We start from the raw sequence: 22,461 nt of genomic DNA, 5'->3' as shown, positions 1-22,461 counted from the left end.
AGGGTGGGGAACATGAGTTGGACATGGGTGGGGGCCTGCTGGCATGTGCCCCACAGTGCTGGGGGGTGGGGGTGGTGGGGAACATGAGTTGGACATGGGTGGGGGCCTGCTGGCAGGTGCCCCACAGTGCTGGGGGGTGAGGAGGGTGGGGAACATGAGTTGGACATGGGTGGGGGCCTGCTGGCATGTGCCCCACAGTGCTGGGGGGTGGGGGGGGTGGGGAACATGAGTTGGACATGGGTGGGGGCCTGCTGGCAGGTGCCCCTGCACTGCTGGGGGGTGGGGGGTGGGAGACATGGGTGGGGGCCTGGTGGAGGGTGCCCCTGCACTGCTGGGGGGTGGGGGGGGTGGGGAACATGAGTTGGACATGGGTGGGGGCCTGCTGGCAGGTGCCCCACAGTGCTGGGGGGTGGGGATGGTGGGGAACATGAGTTGGACATGGGTGGGGGCCTGCTGGCAGGTGCCCCACAGTGCTGGGGGGTGGGGGTGGTGGGGAACATGAGTTGGACATGGGTGGGGGCCTGCTGGCAGGTGCCCCACAGTGCTGGGGGGTGGGGGTGGTGGGGAACATGAGTTGGACATGGGTGGGGGCCTGCTGGCAGGTGCCCCACAGTGCTGGGGGTGGGGGGGGTGGGGAACATGAGTTGGACATGGGTGAGGGCCTGCTGGCAGGTGCCCCACAGTGCTGGGGGGTGGGGGGGGTGGGAGATATGGGTGGGGGCCTGCTGGCAGGTGCCCCACAGTGCTGGGGGGTGGGGGTGGTGGGGAACATGAGTTCGACATGGGTGGGGGCCTGCTGGCAGGTGCCCCACAGTGCTAGGGGGTGGGGGTGGTGGGAGACATGGGTGGGGGCCTGGTGGAGGGTGCCCCTGGTGGCTGGCGGTGCAGGGGGACATGCGTTGGTGGGCAGTAGTGCAAGTTGACATGTGGGTTGGCTGGGGGGCATGGCCATGGTGGATGGGGTGCCTGCAGGACATTTGCAGGGTAGGCCCCTGTGGTGTGAGCCACCTGCAGGGGCCATGGAGGGTGTAGAGGGAACACCTGGGAGGACCCACACGTGCAATTCACGTGTGGTGCTCCCCGCGCACCCCTGTAATACACGTACCCTGATGGAATCGCGTGTGGAACTTCCCGCGCACCCCTGGAATACACGTACCCTGATGATGTTGCGTGTGATACTTCCTCCGCACCCCGAAGTACACGTACCCTGCTGGAATCGCGTGTGGAACTTCCAGTGCACCCCTGAAATACGCGTACCCTGCTCGCACGGGGCCAATCGTGTGTGGAACTTCCCGCGCAACCCTGAAATACACATACCCTGCTGAAATCACGTGTGAAACTTCCCCCGCACCCTGAAATACACGTACCCTGCTGAAATCGCGTGTGGAACTTCCCGCGCACCCCTGAAATACGCGTACCCTGCTGAAATCGCATGTGGAACTTCCTGCGCACCCCTGAAATACACGTACATTGCCGGAATCGCGTGTGGAACTTCCCGCGCACCCCTGAAATACGCGTACCCTGCTCGCACAGGGCCAATCGCGTGTGGAACTTCCCGCGCACCCCTGAAATACACGTACCCTGCTGGAATTGCGTGTGGAACTTCCCGCGCACCCCTGAAATACACGTACCCTGCTCGCACAGGGCCAATCGCGTGTGGAACTTCCCGCGCACCCCTGAAATACACGTACCCTGCTGAAATCACGTGTGGAACTTCCCGCGCACCCCTGAAATACACGTACCCTGCGGCAATCGCGTGTGGAACTTCCCGCGCACCCCTGAAATACGCGTACCCTGCTTGCACGGGGCCAATCGCGTGAGGTACTTCCCGCGCACCCCAGTGATACACGTAGCCCGCTTGCCGTGCTGGTACAGGGTTAGCGCAGCCCTTTGCGCTGGATTGGGAATTTTGATGGCTTTTCCCTGCGCGAGAGGCGTTCTTGGGGGCGTAACTGGCGCTGCTGCAGGGTCGCTGCGCCACTGTGCGCCACGGCTGGTTTTGGTGGCTGGAATCCATGAATACGCTGTGCGCGGAAATGGATTTTAGCGCACGCGGCTGGCGCAGGGACTCGCATGCGCACACTGTGCGCCAGCCGCGTGCGCCACTTGTGCGCTGCATTCTATGAATTACCCCCTTAATGTTTCCACGTGTGTTATTTTCAGCATACTGGCCTGTCATGGATATCTGTAGGTGGGGTGGGGGGGCAGACTTTCTATCAGATACACCCACACATGCCAAATAAAACTGCACATGGGGATGAGTCCGGCAGAAAGGCAGAAGGATGCCGGGAGGCCCTCACCCAAGAGCTGCAAAGAAAAGACATAGGGGCTCATTAGCTCATTAGGGGTATAGTGGTGTGGTCAAAGATTGGTGGTAACAGAATTACTGCCACTTTTCCTGCTCCGCTATACTACTAGTATGGCCTTGGAGTGAGGGATTTACCTCTAGCATTGCGCCGGAGGTAAATCCTCCCACTGAAAATCAGCAAAAATTGTGGCATTACCGCTGCAGTCAATCTGCTGGCGGTAATTCCTGCAGAAATGCCCGATACAGTCCAATGGACTCTCAAAAAATGGGGATCAATTCTGCCACCACCACTTGTAATCTGGCGGTAATTCCGCCGGACCAAGTGGCAGTAACAGTAATGTTGGTTGGTATTCTGTTAAATTAATGAATCTCCAGCAACTGAGATATATATATATATATATATATATATAAGTATTTATTTGGTGGAGTAAACGCGACAGCAGGCACTGCCCTTCAAGGCAGAACCTCAACTGACTCAGTTAGAATTATACATAAAGGAAAACATTCCAGAGTGGAACAATATGACACCATAGTGCAACTAGCACACATAAGCAAATAAGTAGAACACTCTAGTTCATAATACATATAACATCCTTTCCTATGTTTATTCTAATCAATGAAATGTCTAAACAAGTAAACAAACTCAACACATCTCCTCCCTTACAATAATGCAGAATTACTCAAAATAATAGTCTCTTAACCAGAGAGGTTTGCTTCTTATCCTCTCTGAATTTATATCCATGTCACTGTCTCCTTGTACACTTGTGTTTGCTCCTGAACCACACAACAGCTCATTGTCAATGTCATTTGCATTTCCTTCATGGTCTTCTGCTTCACCATTATTGTTGCATTTTACTAACCTGGACATGGACCAACACTCTCCCCCTTCCATTATAACTACATTGCCTCTTACCACAGCAATTCTCTTTGGTCCAATGAACTTACTTCCAATGCATTTGGGAGACAACCTGGGATTTTTGACATATACCAGTTCACCATTTTTCCAAACCAATCGCTTGGATTTCCTTCCCCTGTCAAACCTCTCCTTATATTGATTTTGGGCCTCCTTAATAAGCGTCATGATCTTATTTCTATCCACATTCGCACCCCTGGCCAAATTTAGCCAGCCCAGGCAAAGTTTTGTGCCTGGCTGTCTACCCTTGAGAGACATGAAAGGAGAAACCTTAGTAACGGTATGAGGTGTTGTGCAATAATTCCAAATCATCTCTCTCAGCACCTTCTGCCAATTCAAACCCACTGCCATTGCCAGTTGTAAACCTCCCTTCACGAACCTGTGGCCCTCTCTACCAAACCATTTGCCCTGGGTTGATAGAGAGCCGTTCTTTAGTGTTTTATACCAAATTTCCTGAGAAAATCCACCATTTTATCAGAACAGAACTGTACCCCGTTATCCGAGATCAGTTCTGTGGGGAAACCCTCCCTATAGAATACTTCCTCAAAGAATAAAATAATTTGGGAGGTGGTAGCTTCACAAATCACCTTCCACTCAATCCACTTTGAGTGGTAATCAACCAGAACAACCAAATACTTAAAATCTTCCCCCAAATTCTGCAGTGGGCCCATCAAGTCCACAGCAACCTTTTTCCAGGGCTCATCAGGAACACTCACAGGTCTTATGGGAGCTTCCCTAACAACTTTGCTCTTGTCACGCCTCTCACACTCCCTGCAGCTCTTAACGCACTTCTCTACATCACTGTCAACTCCCGGCCACCAAAAGGATTGTCTTATATATCTCTTTGTGCCTCCCATCCCTAAGTGTCCTTGATGCGCTATGCCCACCAATTTGGACCTAATGTTACTGGGGGAACCACCTTAGTGCCTTTCCTGAGCTTGAGACCATCTTCTGATATACTCAGTTCATCCTTTACCTCATAATAGCAGTCAAATTTCTTTTCCTCAAGATTCTTATAAGGCCACCCAGTTCTGGTCCTCGCCTTGACTTGCATTAATACAGCATCCTCACCATCAGCAACCTCCCACTCATCCTTACTTATGGCTTCATATTCGACTTCAGAAATACTCAGACCATGTTCTGGCAGCACCTCCCCAGTATCCTTGTCTTTCACAGGTAGCCTACACAGACAATCTGCTACTACATTGTCTTTGCCCGGTATATATACCACCCTGAAATCATAGGCCAACAGTTCTATCATCCATCTCGATATCCTGGGAGATCCTTTGGCCCACTATACACTACCCAACAGCTGGACCAAAGGTTTGTGATCTGTTCTGACTGTAAAAGTGTGACCCCAAAGATAAAACTTAAAGTGTGCCACAGCCCATGAAACTGCCAATGCTTGCCTTTCAATAACAGACTAATTTACTTCTGCTCCCTTCAACGGTCTGGATGTAAAAGCAATGATATGTTCAATTTTTCCAGCATCATACTGGGACAGAGCAGCACCAAGACCCAGAGTGCTTGCATCAACAGCCAACACTGTTTTTCTGCCTGCCACAAACCCCCCCAAAGAGGGCGCACGTACTATACACTCTTTAATTCTTTGGAAAGCTTCCTGGCACTCACACGACCGCACATACTTTACACTCTTCTTCAACAAATCTCTCAGCGGAGTGGATATGTTGGCAAAACCGCTGACAAACTTATGGTAGTACTCCGACAGCCCCATAATTGAACGCAACTGATCTTTGTCCTGGGGCTGGGGAGCACTGCTAATGCTGTCAACAAGAGATCTCTTTGGAGAAATACCAACACTAGAGATTCTGTGGCCTAGATAGTCCACTTTCCCCACAGCAATTCCACACTTATTCCTCTGCACAGTCAAACCAGCTTCTCTGAGTCTGATCAGAACAGATCTTAGAGTCTCATTGTGTTCCAATTCATTGTCAGCAAACACCAAAATATCATCCTGGAAGACTGTGACTTTTCTCAAACCCTTGAGCACCTCCTACATCACCCTCTGAAACACAGACGCCGCAGAAGCCAGACCAAATGGCATGCGACTGTATTTAAAGACATCCTCAGGAGTGATGAAGGCGGTGAGGTGCTGAGACTCCCTGGACAATGGAACCTGATGATAAGCTGCTGACAAGTCAATGATTGAAAACCCTTTGGCTCGCCTAGCGTGGAGAGAGTCTCCGAAATGTTGGGAAGAGTATGTCTCTCAACAACAATGTTCTGATTCAGACTGCGCAGGTCAACGCATAACCTCAACTTTCCATTGGCTTTAGACACCAGTACAATAGGCGATAGCCATTCGGTGGCTGTCACTGGTTCAATCACTCCTTTGTCAACCAGATCATCCAACTCGTTCTGAAGTTGACTCCTCATATGTAGTAGCACTTGCCTCACTTTGTGCACCACAGGCTGTGCCCCATGTTTAAGTTTTATGTGATGTTCAAAACTCCTGAGCTTCCCTAATTTATCAGAAAATACCTCAGGAAACTCCCTGGTCCAAACATCCTCAATTTCTGCAATTGTCACAGGGTTGGGTGCACTTGCTTGCACTCTAACGCCCAAACTTCTCTGTTCTTTCCCAACCCGACAAGGAAGCCCCTTTCTTGGCTACTAGAATGTTGGCCTGACCCTCTCATTCCTTGTAAAGTAATTTTGCAGGAAATTCACCCAGAATCTCTATTGCAGATTCCCCATAACCACATGCTCTAATATCAGTGGGGCGAAGAATATCACCACACTTCTTCAAAGTATTCACCAAAGTGACATGAGATATTATAGTCCAGGGAGAGCAGGTGTCTACCTTCATAACCAGCCTGCATCCATCTATAAAGAAGGGGTCTACCGGTCCTTTCGCCTCCCCAGACATGGCCGAAATTTCAAAAACAAACTTGGGGCCTGGTTCCTGAGTGCTCGAGACCTCTTGAATATTGTAATTCCTCCTAACACTTTCATCATTGCTGGGCCTGCTCTCAATTTTGGGTTCTACAAGGTTAATGGAAGAGGCTTTACAAACATTTGCAAAATGCCCTCTGCTCTTACATTTGAAGCACTCAGCAAACATGGCAGGACAAGATGGGAAATCAGAACCATGCCTGGGATTACCACAACGAGAACATGAAACCCATGAATTCCTCACATTCCAACCTCCTCTTCTGCCTGCCTGAACATTCGTTTTCTTCCTCTGATCAATGGCACACACTGAGACAGCTGGGGAAACTTGTTTATCAATCCTGAGTTCTTTGACGTACTGGGACGTCTGCTCAATACTCCTTGCCAACTCAATTGCTTCTTCCAGTTTCATATCCTTGGTCAGGAGCTTCTCTTGAATCTTGGCATTATTGGTGCACCTGACTAACTGATCCCTGATGAGAGAGTCAGCCAAGTGCTCAAATTCGCAGGAATAACTCAACGACCTCAAACAGGCAACATATGACTCTACGGACTCGGACTGTTCTTGCACTCTCTGAAAAAACTTGTGCCTCTCAAAACTGATGTTTTTCTGTGGTTCAAAATGGTCCTGTAACTGTTTGAGGGCTAAGGTATATTCGTCAGCATCCCCAGCCTCCGGCACCTGGTTCCTGGCCAAACCATCAAAAATTGTGCGCCCCTCCACGCCCAGATTGTGGAGCAAAAGGGCTTTCTTTCAAGCAGAACAGAACCTTTCACCTCCCATTGCCACCAGATAGTTCTCAAAGATGTCCTTCCACCTGTCACACCTGATGGGGGGGCGACCTGGTTCATTCAGGAAAGTAATGGGGGGAGGGATGGATGTGGCCATGGCGATGTGAAAGAAGGCAAAATAAGGAAAGTAATCCCACTTCTTTCTCTTTTAGCAGCAGCAGATCAACCAGTCTGTACTATCACAAAAAAATAACTCAGGATGGTAGAAGAACAATGTCACACTAGATGAGTCTTCCCTCGCTCACAGTCTACACAAAATGGCCACGGCCCTCTCACGGGGACTACTGGAGCAGCCTCGCTGCGTGCGCCACCTCCCCCTCTCGCCGATGCAAGGACCCAACTTGCCTGACAATCACGGGGAATTCCGCCAACTTCGCCCACCCCCCTGCGCGACCGCCTGCTGTCGCACACACGCAGGGGGAGTGGAGGCCTGGATGATGAGCGGCCGGCGAGCCAGGTGTGCCAAATGCGACCCAGAGGAAGCTCCAAGGTGGTCCGCTCAACGAATCCTAGTCGCCAATGTTAAGTTAATGAATCTCCAGCAACTGAGATATATATATAAGTATTTATTTGGTGGAGTAAACGCGACAGCAGGCACTGCCCTTCAAGGCAGAACTTCAACTGACTCAGTTAGAATTGTACATAAAGGAAAACATTCCAGATTGGAACAATATGACATCATAGTGCAACCAGCACACATAAGCAAATAAGTAGAACACTCTAGTTCATAATACATATAACATGTATCTGTCTGCCTCTGTCACCACGCACCTGCATGCCCCTGTCACTGTGCACCTGCGTGCCTCTGTCACCAGGCGCCCACCTGCCTCTGTCACCAAGCGCCCACCTGCCTCTGTCATCACGTTGTGTATCACTCTGAGCCCATTTGCAATCTGAAGTCAAATGCAGCACATATTGCATGCCACTACCCATCTCTTGACATCAGACTGCAAGATCACACCATGTCGATGTGGATGAGAGCAATTGAAACGACTGCTTCAGTAATGTTAAGCCATTTCCCTGCACTGTACTGTGTAGCTACACGATCATAAATTCTGCAGCGACATAGTACATTTCTGGGAAATGGCGTGTTACTGAAGCGGAAGTGGGAGTGGCATTGAAAGCTCAAAAGCGAGGTAGCTGCCTGGATAGATTGCCCTCTGGCCTTTATTTGTTTATTTATTTATTAATTTATTCACATTTGTTGAGCGCACAGCAGACCGGAGGCATCGTGGTGCTGGTTACACTGTATCTTAAACTTAGTTCCATACAATTAGTGCCCGTGGTTACATTGGACAATGATTATGCTTTAATGACATACATGTATTGAACAACGAGGGATCAGGTGAGCATGTTAGTTGAAGAAGGCAGTTTTGAGTTGTTTGCGGAAGGAAAGGAGAGATGTTTCAGCTCTGAGGTTGGTGGGCAGCACGTTCCAGAACTTTGGTGCGAGGTAGGGGAAGCCTATACCACCAGCCTATTGATGCGTGGTATGGTAAGTAGGTTGGTGTATGTAGATCTGATTGGTCTGGTGGAATGAGATGAGTTTTGGATATGGAACCCGTTCCTCACTTGGTTATTTAACACCCCCTCTAGCTGTCAACAGGCTTAAATAAACCCAATATATAAGACGGGTGAAACACAGCTCCCCAGAAACTATGAACACAACAACCTTATTAATAGTCTTTCAAAAGTCTATGGGAAGATATTTATACATTTCTTAGGGAAGTGCATAGAGGGTGAAAACATGTTTGACCTCCAAGCAGGTTTTAAGAGAGGAATGGGCACAGTAGACCGATCCTTCTGTCCTTTTTACTTTCAAGCAAATTTGGAACATTAAGGAAAAAACCTTTATGTTTTTTGTTGATTTTAAAACATTATTTTAACTTGGTGTATCAGGGTATATTGTTGAAAATTTTAATCTGCAAAAATATCCCCAGAAATTCGTATCCCCATACAAAGAATGTATGAAAACAAACTCCGCAGTTTTTAGATTTGGATCGGGTAGCGAATCAATCAGTTCCTGGAGACAAACAGGGTATGCCAGGGATGTGGACTCACCGCTCTTCTTTTTTCTCATTTATATCAACGATTTGGCTTTTGGAATCTCCGTTCATCGCTAAGCAGAAAATTGGCATATCATTTTACGCCAGCGATGCTGCGCTCATTGCCAAGTTAAAGATGGGTGCGCAGAAGGAGCTGGAGATTTAATTAGACGTCTCTTAGGACAGGAAGTTAAATATGAACTGCTGTAAAACGATGGTTGTGGTCGGCCATCCCACCCGCAAGATTAAGGCAAATATCAGCATAGAAGCGGAATTGCTTCAGGAGGTAAGCTTCTATGACTACTTGGGTATAAGGTTCCAAAATGATGGAAAGTGATGGAAAGTGGGTTCCTAATGTAACAAAAACAAATTGACACTAAATGACGTTCTAATGGTCTCCATATGCTGAGTTGTCATCTTGGAAAATAGAGTACCACAAAGATCACTAAAGTTTACAAAGACCAAGCTGTACCTGCCGCCTTGTATGGCAGTGAACTTTGGGTCTTTGAATGATCAACATCTGTGACAGCAGTGGAAAATACATTTGTCAAACAAATCTTTAACTTACCCATAAGTATCCGTATGCTGCCATTGCTAATGGCAACTAGACTAAACCCAATCAGCTTTGACGTCTGGTGTAAACCACTCTTTTATGGACTGCATTTGAATACATTTGATAACCCATTATAAAGAGATGATGAGGGATGTACTACTCTCTCAGGGAGTGTGGTGGGGGCTGGCAGGTCTTGGAAATGGTACAAACTAGCACTGTCCCATTTCATGAAGAAACATGATAAAATCAATAATCAAATTTACAGGGAAGTGTAGAGTAAGTTAGATGTTCTGTGCATGGAGGCCCGGATGCTAGAATCAGTGAATCGATAGGTTCCCGGGCTATACGGATGTATCACCAGAACGGTATCTCAATGACATTTTTCCAACCCATTGTAGAGCGCTGTATATCAAATTCAGATTTAATGTACTCCCGGTGGCAGAGTATACCTGTAGATGGTCATCACGCACTCTACAATGCTGGCCTGTTTGTCCTACGCTGTTGGAATCCGCAATCCATTTCATCTTGGATTGCCCAAAGTAAGTTTTGCTGAGGAAGAGATGGATGCTGCCAGTTTTTTTGAAGTGACAACTTCGGTCATTTTCTAATGCACATGTTTTATGCAAAATGCCAAGCCATGAATATGTTGTATTTTTGGTTCCAAAATATTTGACTAAAGCCTGGATAATTAGATCAAAATCAGGTTATACGATAAGTACGATAAGTACTATAAATTAATACCACCTCCATAAACCGCGTTTTGCACATGGTATCATTGATTTTTAAATCTTACCTTATGGTTCTATGTAAGTATATTTGTATTTATAGTGCAAAATGCTGATTTGGAGGACATGTCCTTCTTATATTTGAAACATTCATGACTTGTATGTAAGTGTGTTGTATACCTTTATGGGCGAGTTCCTGAAATAAAGTTTTTCTTGACTTGAATTTAAAGTTTAAATGACTGGCTCTTCATGTGCCTTTTATCCAGTCAGACTTCTTCCACCAAACAAACATTCCCAAAAGCAGCCTGTTGGGATTTACATTCAGTGAAAGTGGGCTGAACTGGGGCGGGTCTGTGTGCAGCTGCGAGATAATGGGAGGGAGGGGACACAGTGGGAGTGTGTGGTCCCGGTTGCCGACCGGGTCTTGCGGGGTGCCCCCCGTTATGGAGTGTTATTTCATTAAATTAGCATAGTTGTAGTTTAGATGGAATCTAGAATGATGGAATAGCAGGAATAAGGCTCTAGAATGTGGAGCTTGGAGTTCAGTTGTTGTATAAATAAAGCCGTACCAAGATGTACCATTTGTGGTGGCTCATAAATATAAGATAAAGAAACCATAACATAACAATGGCAACGAGGATAAACTAGGCATGGTTGAAATCTCCTCCTGGAGGCAAGCGGGACTGTGACGCACGTAAACGAAGCACTGGAGGTGTAACATTATAGAAGAGGAAGCGGAGAACACAGACGGCAGATTGGATACTAAATCAACCGACTACAAGGTAGGAGGAGCAACTAAGGGTTAAAATACAGCCTCCGGGAACAAGGGGTGCAAACGCGTACATCATTTGGTCAAGCAAAACAATTTAGGACTGTGAAGCATTATTCAAAGAGCAACGCACCTGAGCACGAGCCGACCCGTGAGCGGTGTCAATACAGAAGGGACCGGTGCGCGCAGAATACGCTCCGTAATAAAGAACAACAGTAGAACATTAGAGGAAGGGACCTGCGGACATAAGAATACGTGCCGCCATTTTGGGGAGAATATTTTTCTGACATATTGAATCGGCACGAACGAATTCATGAAAGTAGTGAAGAGCGTTGCAGACACGGAAAAGCAAAATAAATACAGAATTACAAACCGGAGCGAAGGGGAAGAAAATGAGATGAACAAAGACTGAAAACAATCTATACTGAAGCACTAGAAAAAAAAGGGAAAGAAACATTGTATTGGATGGACAATAAAATAATAGAAGCCTTCCAATTAAAGGTGAAATGGCAATATAGTGAATAAATACGCACACATAAAATTAAGCAAGAAGTTGAAGAACAATTATAAAGTCAGAAAACAAAAGAAAATACATACAGACATCCTAAGAAATGACAAACAAGGACAGTTGCAAAATGTCTTTGGAAGACACGCATTCTGCAGGGGATGCAACTGAACAACAGAGCATGCCACAGATGGCAGCGAACACACCAATGTCAACAAATCCATTAAATTATCTAAGAAGACCGAATCCATTTGCCCTGGAGCCACAGGAAACACAGGGCCAGAGATGGCAAGAGTGGATTGAGGAATTCAAGGTGTTCCTTAGAGCTGTAGGGGATCAAAATGCCCCAAATAAAATGGACATCTTCACAAATTTAGTTGGGAAGGAAATAAAAAGCATTATCAAGACGATTCCACTTCAAGAGAGGATGACTTATCCACTATTGGTAGGTGCAATGAATGCACAAATAATAATTCCACTCAATAGATATTACAAGGGATATGTCTTTAACCAGTGCACACAAAGCCCTCACGAAAAAATAGCCCAATTTGTGCTGAGGCTGCAGAAGAAGACCACATTCTGTGAATTTACTAACTTCAATGATAATGAAGCAATACGGCTAAGGTGATTGAAAGGTGCCTATCATCACAATTTAGAAAACATTTATTAAAGAAACCCCTACCAATGAAAGAGGTACTAGAACTCACCAGAATATATGAGAGGGTGGATACCCAAGCAGCAAACATAGAAAACCCAAAGAAAATAGATACAATTGCTGTCATAAATCGGAATGTCCAGTGGCAAAGGAGACATCCTGGAATGGGATCACCTAATTAACTGCGCAGGGGCACTGGTGACAGACAATGCTACTGATGTGGCTTTGAATTTCCCCACAAAGGGCCTTGTCCCGCGATGGGCCAACTATGCCTACGATGTGGGCAAGAGAACCATTTCCAGACAATGTGCAGAGAAAGGACAAACATACCGTCCAATAACAACAATTCGCAGGTCATGCCGAACAGAAGATATGATATTCAAAAGAGTGGTGGAGTGTGGAATTCTATGGAAAGAGATATGAGGTCTTATTCTGGGGCAAGAGTAAATTTGCATTTGGCTGAAACGGGATTTGTTAGAACCATGGATGAACTACAGATCGTGAGACATGATCCAAATGCACAGTATGTAGGACCTAGGATGGTAATTAATGACGAATCACAAATTCAAGGAAGAGTAAAATATGAAGACCCGTCTGAGAATCCACCAATTTTGACAATGTCATATTAGGAAGAAGCAGAACCATTGAATTACCAGAAGGAAGATGAATATGACAGATACAGCAGAGAGTATGTGAGTCTAATAGGCAACAATGAAAATGACATAAATGCAATAAGAGTAACAGTGAATTTGAAAGGAGAAGATGTACCTTTTATAGTGGATACCGTAGCTACAGTCAACCTTATGAGTGAGGAAATGTACAGGAAAGTGGCCGAGCAATATCCTCTGAAAGTCTCGAGGGCTGTGATTTTCCAGTGGGGAGCGGAACAGCCATTGTTGAACATAGGACTGTTTCAATGCAGTTTAAATCACATGGGGAAAAGCGTAACAACGAAAGTGTATGTCATTAAAAGTCCCATCGTTGGCAGGTGTCTCATCGGATGCAAGACTACCACCAATCTGGGTCTCATTGACGTCCGATGCAATCAATCTAAAAAGATACAAGGCATTCCCTTGGAGCCTCAAATTGTAAGACATGTAATGAAAGAGAAGGTAGACCTAGAAAGACTGAAAGTGGAATTCCCAAAATTGTTCCAAGGAATTGGGAGATTGAGATCTAATAGCATACATTTGCACATTGATGATTCAGTTCAGCCTGTCCCACAAAACCCAAGGCGCATAGATTTTCATCTGCAAAAAAGAGTATCACAGGAACTGAAACAATTGAGAGATAATGATATCATAGAAAGAGTCGAGAATGGCCCGACTCCATGGGTTTCCCCTCTGGTGGTAGTTCCCAAGGCTGACGGATGGCTTCGACTCTGTGTGGACATGAGTATACCAAATACGGCCATATTGAGGGAGAGACACCCAGGCCCAAACATAGAAGACATGATTATTCGCTTGAACATGGCTAAGAGATTCAGCAAATCGGATCTAAACCAGGGCTACCATCAATTGGTGATTGATCATGAATCTCGTCCAATAACCATCTTTAGTACCCATGAAGGTTTATTTAGATACAAAAGACTCAGTTTTGGAGTCTCTTCGGCTGCTGAGATTTTCCAAGAAGCCATCAGAAAAGTGATAGCGCCAGTTCCAGATGCCTTCAATTATAGTGACGATATTCTTGTATATGGTATTGACCAAGCTCAGCATGATAACGCTTTAAGACAAGTGTGTAAACTGTTACAGGAGAGTGGACTGACACTGAATGCACAAAAATGTGAAATAAATAAGAAGAGCTTGAAATTGTTTGGGCATATATTCTCGGAAGAAGGTATGAAAGCAGATCCAGAGAAAGTGGGAGTGATACTGAAATTAAAGGCCCTGAGAGACGTGGCTGAACTGAGATCTTTCCTTGACATGGTGGGATATTGTGCAAGATATCTGCCAGAATATGCTACTTTGACTGAGCCCCTGAGACACCTATTAAAGAAATATGTAGCATACACTTGGAGTGAGAAATGTGAAGAGAGTTTCAAGAGGATAAAAAGTGAACTAACAAATGTTAGACAATTAGCATACTTTAACCCTAAATGGGACACCGAGGTAATTGCTGATGCTAGCCCAGTGGGATTGGGCGCGATTCTAGCACAAATGGATCCTAATGAGATGTCAGACAACAAGCAAACAAAAGTCATTGCTTACGCCAGTCGAGCGCTAAGTGACATTGAGCAGGCCTACTCCCAAGCGGAAAAGGAGAGTCTTGCCGCTGTGTGGGCCTGCAAGAAATTCAATCACTTCATAATCGGGAAGCCTTTTATTTTAGTGACAGATCATCAGGCACTGATTTCAAAATTTGGAAATCCCGGAGTCAAAATGCCCCCAAGAATCGAGCATTGGGGTATGAGACTGCAAGAATATGATTACAAAATTGTACACAGGCTGGGGAAAGATGCAAATCCAGCCGATTATTTATCGAGACATCTGGTGGATAAGGTAGATTCAGTAATGCAGATGGAAGCAAAGGAGTATGTATCATATATATCATTAAATGCCATGCCCACTGTGATACCAAAAGAGACATTTGTGGACAGAAGCCAAACTGATCCGGTGATAAAAGTAGCAATCAGACTAACAAGGACTAGGAAGTGGCAGTGCATTGACCAAGAAAAGGAGTTGGAAGAAGGAGAGATGAAAGATTTGAGGAAGTTAGAGAAAATCAGCAATGAATTGTCTGCAACTGAAGATGCAATACTTTTAAGAGGGAATAGACTTGTGGCACCCAAGAGTTTAAGGAAGACATTAGTGATGCTGGCTCATGAGGGACACAGAGGTGTAGTGAACACAAAGAACATTTTGAGAAACCAGGTATGGTTTCCTTGCATGGATCTGATTGTGGAAGACACAATACAAAATTGTTTCGCCTGCCAGATAACATCCAATGTGAATCAAACAACGCCTTTGAAGTACCATTACCCAGTGGACCGCGGAACCGAGGAGCTTTGGATTCTTTTGGTCCATTAGAGGAAGGTGGATATCTATCAGTGGCCATAGATGAATACTCAAGGGTTACCCTGGTGAAACAAATCCAATCCACAGCGTTTCATCATGTGGTGGTGGTATTAGATAAACTTTTCAGTGAATGGGGAATACCACAAATAATCAAAACAAACACCGGGGCACCGCTCCAAGGGCATGAATTTAGTAAATTTGCAGCTCACATGGGATTCCGACATCAAAAGATAACGCCCCTGTGGCCACAAGCGAATGCGATGGTGGAGAGATTCATGAGTAACTTAAAGCGAACCAGACAATGGGCTGTAGTGGACAATATCTCATTTCCTCAAGCAGTTTCACAGATGTTAAGGAACTATAGAAACACCCCTCATGAGATGACAGGACACTCTCCAGCGGAACTGATGATCCGCTATAAGCCGCGAATCAGACTTCCCAGGTTGGAGGATTATACAGCGGAAGAAGATGATGAAATCAGAGAAAGAGACCGGATGAGAAGATTGAAGACCAAAGAGTGGGTGGATCGCAAAAGAAAGGCAGCGGAGATAAAACTACAGGAAGGAGAAATGGTGGTTGTAAAGCAGAAGCAGAGAAAGAAAACAGACTCCCAGTAGAGGCCGACTCTGTTGAAAGTCAAGAGTGTAAAGGGGTCCATGGTCACAGCGATTGGTGGTGGTGGTGAAGTCACGAGAAATGTATCCTTTTTCAAAAAAGTTACACGGGCTGGGTGTGAAGGAGAGGTGTGTAAAAAGAATGGGGCGAGCGGGTTGAACAATTCTGACATGGATATTGGTTTAACTTGGTTCTATGCGGAGGATGAAAACTTGTTGGGTTGTAGTGATGGGTCTGCCCAAAGTGAAGAGTGTACACGTAGTAATATGGAGGTGGATTTGGGTGGAGTGGACACTGAAGCCAGAGGTTCTTATATTTTTTTTCTACGAATTCCCGGCACCTGGACATTGGGGATGAGGCTCCTAACATGAACGTCAGAAGTAGATCTCAAAGAATTGTTCATAAGCCAGCGAGACTAATTGAACAAATGTAATAGCTTATATCTGTAGAAGGTAGTTAAGTGATAAGTAAAGGGGGGGTGTTATGGAGTGTTATTTCATTACATTAGCATAGTTGTAGTTTGTATGGAATCTAGAATGATGGAATAGCAGGAATAAGGCTCTAGAATGTGGAGCTTGGAGTTCAGTTGTTGTATAAATAAAGCCAATAAAGCCGTACCAAGACGTACCATTTGTGGTGGCTCATAAATATAAGATAAAGAAACCATAACATAACACCCCCTTTGCCCCCATGTGAAGAGGGAATTGGGTGGAGGATGCAGGTGGCGAGTCACAGGGGCATCCCTCACATGAGAAGATGCAAACTGGAGACCCGACACATCTCTGTGTTTTCCCCACAGAGCCGAAGGCAGACCTGTAAAATCGGGTTCGGCAAAAGTGGCCTGCGGGGGAGACGCACAGATCCTCTTTTATCCACTGCAGCCTATCAGTAAGTAAAGTTAATTCATTTCACTTGTCACTCATGCTGGCAGAAATGCCTTACAGCAGCGGGAGGTTGGACTGTTCATTTCAGCAGCTAATCTTTTGGGCCACTGAAGAGCCGTTTTCAAAGCACCAACGGTTCTCCACGACCTAATAAATGCCGGCTTTGGTCTGACTAAAGACATACATACACATCACAAATTGAACTCTCCCTTGGCCAGACACTATTGTAATTACGCAGCTCAATGGCTCCCATTCTGGTCACATCCTGAAGGATACAGAATTGAATCGACCACTCCGCCATAAGCAACTGTGACCTCCATGTGACACAAGCAGTGCTTAATTTGTAAAAAAATAAGTGCCAGGGCCCAAATAATTTTGTCCCCATAATGCCGACCCGAGGCGGGCGTGCACCGGTCGCAGGGCAGGCGGCCCGGGCCAGTTCACTGCTAGACCTAGATCGGCCCAGCACCAGCCGATCACACTGCTGCTGCTCCATGTCACATGTTTGGCGCCCACTTTCCTTGAGTCAGCAAAACAATGACACCCAACTTATGCTTGCTAACGTATGCCTTACCTTGTTTTCAGGGACGAGGATGCGTACCACACAACAGTCTGAGACTCTCAGACTCTGACTGCCACCACGATGAACCTCTGATGAAGTCGCTACTGCAAACCTAAAGGGGGGCAAAGGCACTAAGTCAATGAAATTGCAAACCGCTGGCGTGATACCTCATATGCTCAATAGGAAATTCAACTGCTGGAGGCAGAATTGGGATATTTGGGTTCACATAAAAGGCCCCCTGAAATGTATGCAGCAAAAGTGAGGTACGAAAAAGAAATCCTCATAGGACAGAGAGGACCAAATGTAGGTATTGCAAATGAGACATTTTAATAACAGGGCCCAGTTTCTATGGCAGAGTGATTTTAAGATGACAGGACGTTAATATTTTACTGGCCTCCATCACAATTCCCGCAGACATATCAATATCATAGCATAACGGGACAATTCAGAGTCTGTGGGCAGTACACGGGACGGGCCAAGCAACTTCAGTGGCTGCGAGCAACAGGGGAGAAAATGTAATGTTGGTTCTACCACAGTTAGTCCGCTATACTAGAATCTCTGGTGCAATGACTGGCTGCTGAGACTATGGGCCTCATTACACGGATGGCAGTAATGGTTAACGGTCTCCGTTAATGGTAACGGTGACCGTTAACCATTACCGCCTTACTACGAGGTCCCTTAGCGGGTTGGTGCTTTAACGCCTGCTTTTTGCAGGCGTTAAAAACCAACCCGCTAAGGGACCTTGGTGCTAATTACGGCACCGCAAAATTGCGGTGCCGTAATTAGCACCTTCCCCATTCCCATTATGCCCTATGGGGCAAAAATGGGAATGGGGAAGGGCAGTGGTGGAAGGGGGAATTACCGCCCCGCCAACCTTGGAATGGGGCGGTAATTCCCCTTTCCACCAAGGCGGTGCCGGTATTTTACCGGCATGGACCAAGGTGCTAATAGCACCTTGGTCCATGTGCTAATACCGCCATCCGTGTAATGAGGCCCTATATCTGCCTGTCAAATCAAGTGTTATGACTCCAAGACTGGGGGAGGGCCAGTGCAGCAATAATGCAATTCTATGTGACAGTATTGGAGCCAGTATCAGAGGAGGACCGGGGTACACCAATGTGTCCCTACACTTATTAAAACTGTCCTATTGTAACTCAAGGGTGTAAACATAATCACTTATAATATAAGCACTCCAATTTTTGCAGTTGAAGTTAGGGTGTGCTTACATTATTTGCCCGGGATCACACACTTATGCTGAACAGCGAAGTAGGGATTTTAACCCACTCTGCAATTTGGTAACAGAACAGCCACCTTCTTCCACGCTTTACATGTAACATATATTTAAGTTGTGGGTGTCAACAAGACTTACAATAATACTGTCCTATAGAGTTTACTTGCAAAATACACAAATTGCTTAAAAGCTTCATGACAACATGTAAATCCTTATAGCAGCATGTTGGGCCAAAATAATATCAGTGTACCTTTATTTTCCACATCCTGAATGGTAAACTATAAGATGCAAAAGGCAAAATATCTATTTGCCCACTTTGTTTTCAGCGCTTTTAATACACAATAAAATAAGTTGTCATAAACTCACTGAAACTCGCGCACATACACCATTGCCAATACTATGCAATAGTAAAATACCAAACAATCGCTAGCAATTCAAGAGGACCACGCGGTATGGTGACACCATGGTGATAGATTTTCATCGCACATGTAACTTGAAGAACAATGTGGGTGACCTAGATTGCCGCCAGCAGTCCAGTTGCACTGAAGCACGAAATGTCACAGTGGGGCATGGGGAGGGATCAAATGACAGTCATAAGGGGCATGAGGAGGCAGAGTGGAACAAATGAAAATCACGGGTGGCATGGGGAGAGAACAAACAACAGTCACAGAGGTTAAGGGGAGGCAGAGGGGAACAAACAAAAATCACTTGGAAATGGGGAGGGAGGAGGGAACAAACGAAAATCACTGGGGGCATGGGGAGTGAGGGGGGAACAAACGAAAATCACTGGGGGCAGTGGGGGGCGGGAACAAACAAAAGTCACTGGGGGCATGGGGAGGGAGGGGGAACAAACCAACATCACTGGGGGCATGGGGAGCGAGGGGGGAACAAACGAAAATCACGAGGGACATGGGGAGTGAGGAGGGGGAACAAACAAAAGTCACTGGGGGCATGGGGAAGGAGGGGGAACAAACGAAAATCACGAGGGGCATGGCAAGGGAGGGGTGACCAAACAAAAATCACTGTGGGCATGTGGAGCGAGGGAAGAACAAACAAAAATCAGGAGGAGCATGGGGACGGAGGGGGGAACAAATGAAAGTCACTGGGGGCATGGGGAGAGAGGGGGAACAAACGAAAATCACGAGGGGCATGGGGATGGAGGGGGGAACAAACGAAAGACACAGTGAAAGAGGGGGGAACAAACGAAAATCACGGGGGCATGGGGACGGAGGTGGGAACAAACGAAAGTCACTGGGGGCATGGGGAAGGAGGGGGGAGTAGAGGCCCGTATTATATACATACCTTCCTGAGCAGGAAAGCAACTAGGCCCCACCACACATACAGACAGGCTCTCTCTCCTCGCACTCGACACAACACCACGCCCTGTAACTTGAAATGAAGGTGGCACCGTGCTGCCTGTGCCCAAAAACACCCACGTGACCCACCCCCACACGTCACCATGTAATTTTCATTGACTCAGAAGGGTGGTCAGTCAAAAGGTCGAAAAAAAAATCTCGAATGTCAATAATCTCGAAACAAAAATCTCGAAAAAAAAAAGGTTAAATTTATTATTTATTTATTTATATGTATTTTTGGGGTCAGGTAAGTAAAAAAAGGGGTAAAATAAAAAAAAATGAAAAAAGGGGGGTTGGGTGGGGAACCCCCCCATTTTGGAAAAAATACGTATTGAAAAAAAATTTTTACTTTTTTTTCGAGATTTTTTTTTTTACCTTTTTTTTGAGATTTTTTTTCAATCTTTTCACTATAAACCGCTCAGAAGAACAGCCAATGAAAATTGTACATTCTGTGTTAGTATGCATAGTAACAACAGAATGTTCGTTTTCATTGGTTGTTTGTTGTTCATTGCAGTCCCAGGCCAAGCCAGCCATGGCCTGCAACTGCAAACAGAGTGTGAGATAAATTACAATGATTTATCGATTCATACTCAAAGTTTAAACAAACAAGACAATTACACGTGTGCTGGCCGCAGCAATGAGTTCCAGTGCCCAAAAAAGAGTGCCTGTGTTGCCGACCGGCAAACACCGGCACAACAGTAGACCTGAAGCAGGTGTTGTACTCATTCGGCTGTGCACAGTTTCTACTGAAGGGACTATACCAACTGAGGTTTTTTTTTACAGGTGTTGGGAAATGTTCCCTCTAGGGTGCATACGGATCTCTGGAATGAGCAATAACCACACATGTTTTTTGACCCCTAGCATGGCCCCCACAAGAGGCTGGTGCAAATTTAATTGAAAATTAAATTCTATCACCTATTAATAAGCAGTTTTCAAAAATTAGCACTAATTCAAAAGGGAGTCGAGTGTATTTAATGCAATGTGATGTGATCTCATATCGCCAAACATCTGTCACTTTGACAGCCTCGTGGCGCATGCTAAAGGCATACTGACCTTTAGGATATTATTGGTTAAACCACACGGGGTGGAAAGCGATACAGGAGTATGTGCCAGGCACACACCGGCTTGCCGGGCAATGCCTGAAGTGCAAGCCCAACATGCTAGTGCGGGACAGGTTTTTTGTGGTCAAAGTGGGTCAGTTTGATGAGCCACGTTTGTTTTAAATTTCTTTTTATTACATTTTTCATGACATGAAACATACAGTTGAAGAGAGGATCCCTGGAATGGCCCTCTTGACCCCCGATAAGTATGACATCCCGAAGAGCTAGAGATGCATGATGCCAGTCACTGTTTGCACAGCCCCCTGGACGGCGAGTGACAACTACATATGCAAACTGATATTCTCTCAGACAATCATTTAAACCATATCCTGCCAACGTTATCATGGATACATGTGCCACAACACTGACCATGGAGTATTATCGAATTTAATCGAATTTAATTGATCGATTGGTCCATCTGGCCAAATTCGGCCAGTACCATTCGATCGATTTGATTCAATCAAATTGGGTTATTAGTACTGAAAATGGGTTGCAGGGGTGTCCCCCGCAACCCCTGGTTCAGTATTTATGGCCTTGGGGGTTGCAGAGGTGTCCCCCACTTCCTGAGGCTTGGAGACGGGGGATGCAGGGTTAGGAGAGAGAGAGGACTTGCAAAAAGTAAGTGGGGGTGGGGGATGTTTTGAGGTGGTGGGGGCATAGATTTGCAGGGTTTGGCTGCAGTAAGATTTTATTCACGGCAAAATTCACAACGGCCAATTACTCCACAAACAATTCTGCAACTGCCAAATCACACAGATCCGATCATGGTTCCAGACGCCTCAATGCACATGATCGACTAATGACAAATATCCTGCAGTGCTGACGTCATTAGAGACACCACGACATAATGGCGTTAGCCATGAAACACACTCGCATCTATGCACAAATGTACACGGACCCACACGTGCACACATGAAGAACATGCTTACACAGTTCTATGGATAGAGGACGGATACATATACATACTGTTGAAAGGCTTTATTATTTTTTCTCATTTGCCAAACTCAGAAACGCAGTAACGCAAGGCAACAAGAGATGCAGAGCAAGCTTGAAGACGCTTATTGCAATTAACCATATGAAGCTACAGGATCGTATAAGGTACCTGGAAGAACCAAGATATTAGTAACCTATAAGAAGAATAGCAAAATATAGACATATAGAAATCATATTATAAACTATAGTAAAGTTATATGAAGCCACAGGCCTCAAATGAAAGATGAAGCAAAGCAGAATTAGGCTGCACGAAGCACCAGGTCAGGTCTCGCAGCCAAGGTCGGAGACGAGCAGAACATTCCTAAGCCGCAGAGACAGGGAGCCACCTGCACACCAGAATAAATCCTCACTAATTGCAGACCAGCAAGCTCAGTTCCGCGGTCTTCACCCATGTGGTGCAGCCAACCCAAACAATGGCCATTTACTCATGGTGGGAAGAGGAGCAGTTCTTAGCGAAACAGACACAATGTGATGCATGTTTTATTCTACAATGTTGCAATCCTGAAGGCACTCTCTAAGGCAAAAG

The 22,461-nt window shown here is 45.9% G+C and overlaps 1 protein-coding gene across 2 annotated transcripts in view; it reads left to right on the top strand.

The window, feature by feature from the left end:
• The window catches only part of ASTN1 (astrotactin 1), a 1,300,999-nt gene that overhangs the window by 678,746 nt on the left and 599,792 nt on the right, over nt 1–22,461 (top strand). The gene's annotated exons all lie outside the window — the stretch shown is intronic.

This window comes from Ambystoma mexicanum, chromosome 1q (genome assembly GCF_040938575.1).
Source record: "Ambystoma mexicanum isolate Mex_15411 chromosome 1q, UKY_AmexF1_1, whole genome shotgun sequence".
Taxonomy (NCBI): Eukaryota; Metazoa; Chordata; class Amphibia; order Caudata; family Ambystomatidae; genus Ambystoma; species Ambystoma mexicanum.
Note: the sequence above shows the minus strand (reverse complement) of the source record. Positions and strands in the feature narration are given on the sequence as shown.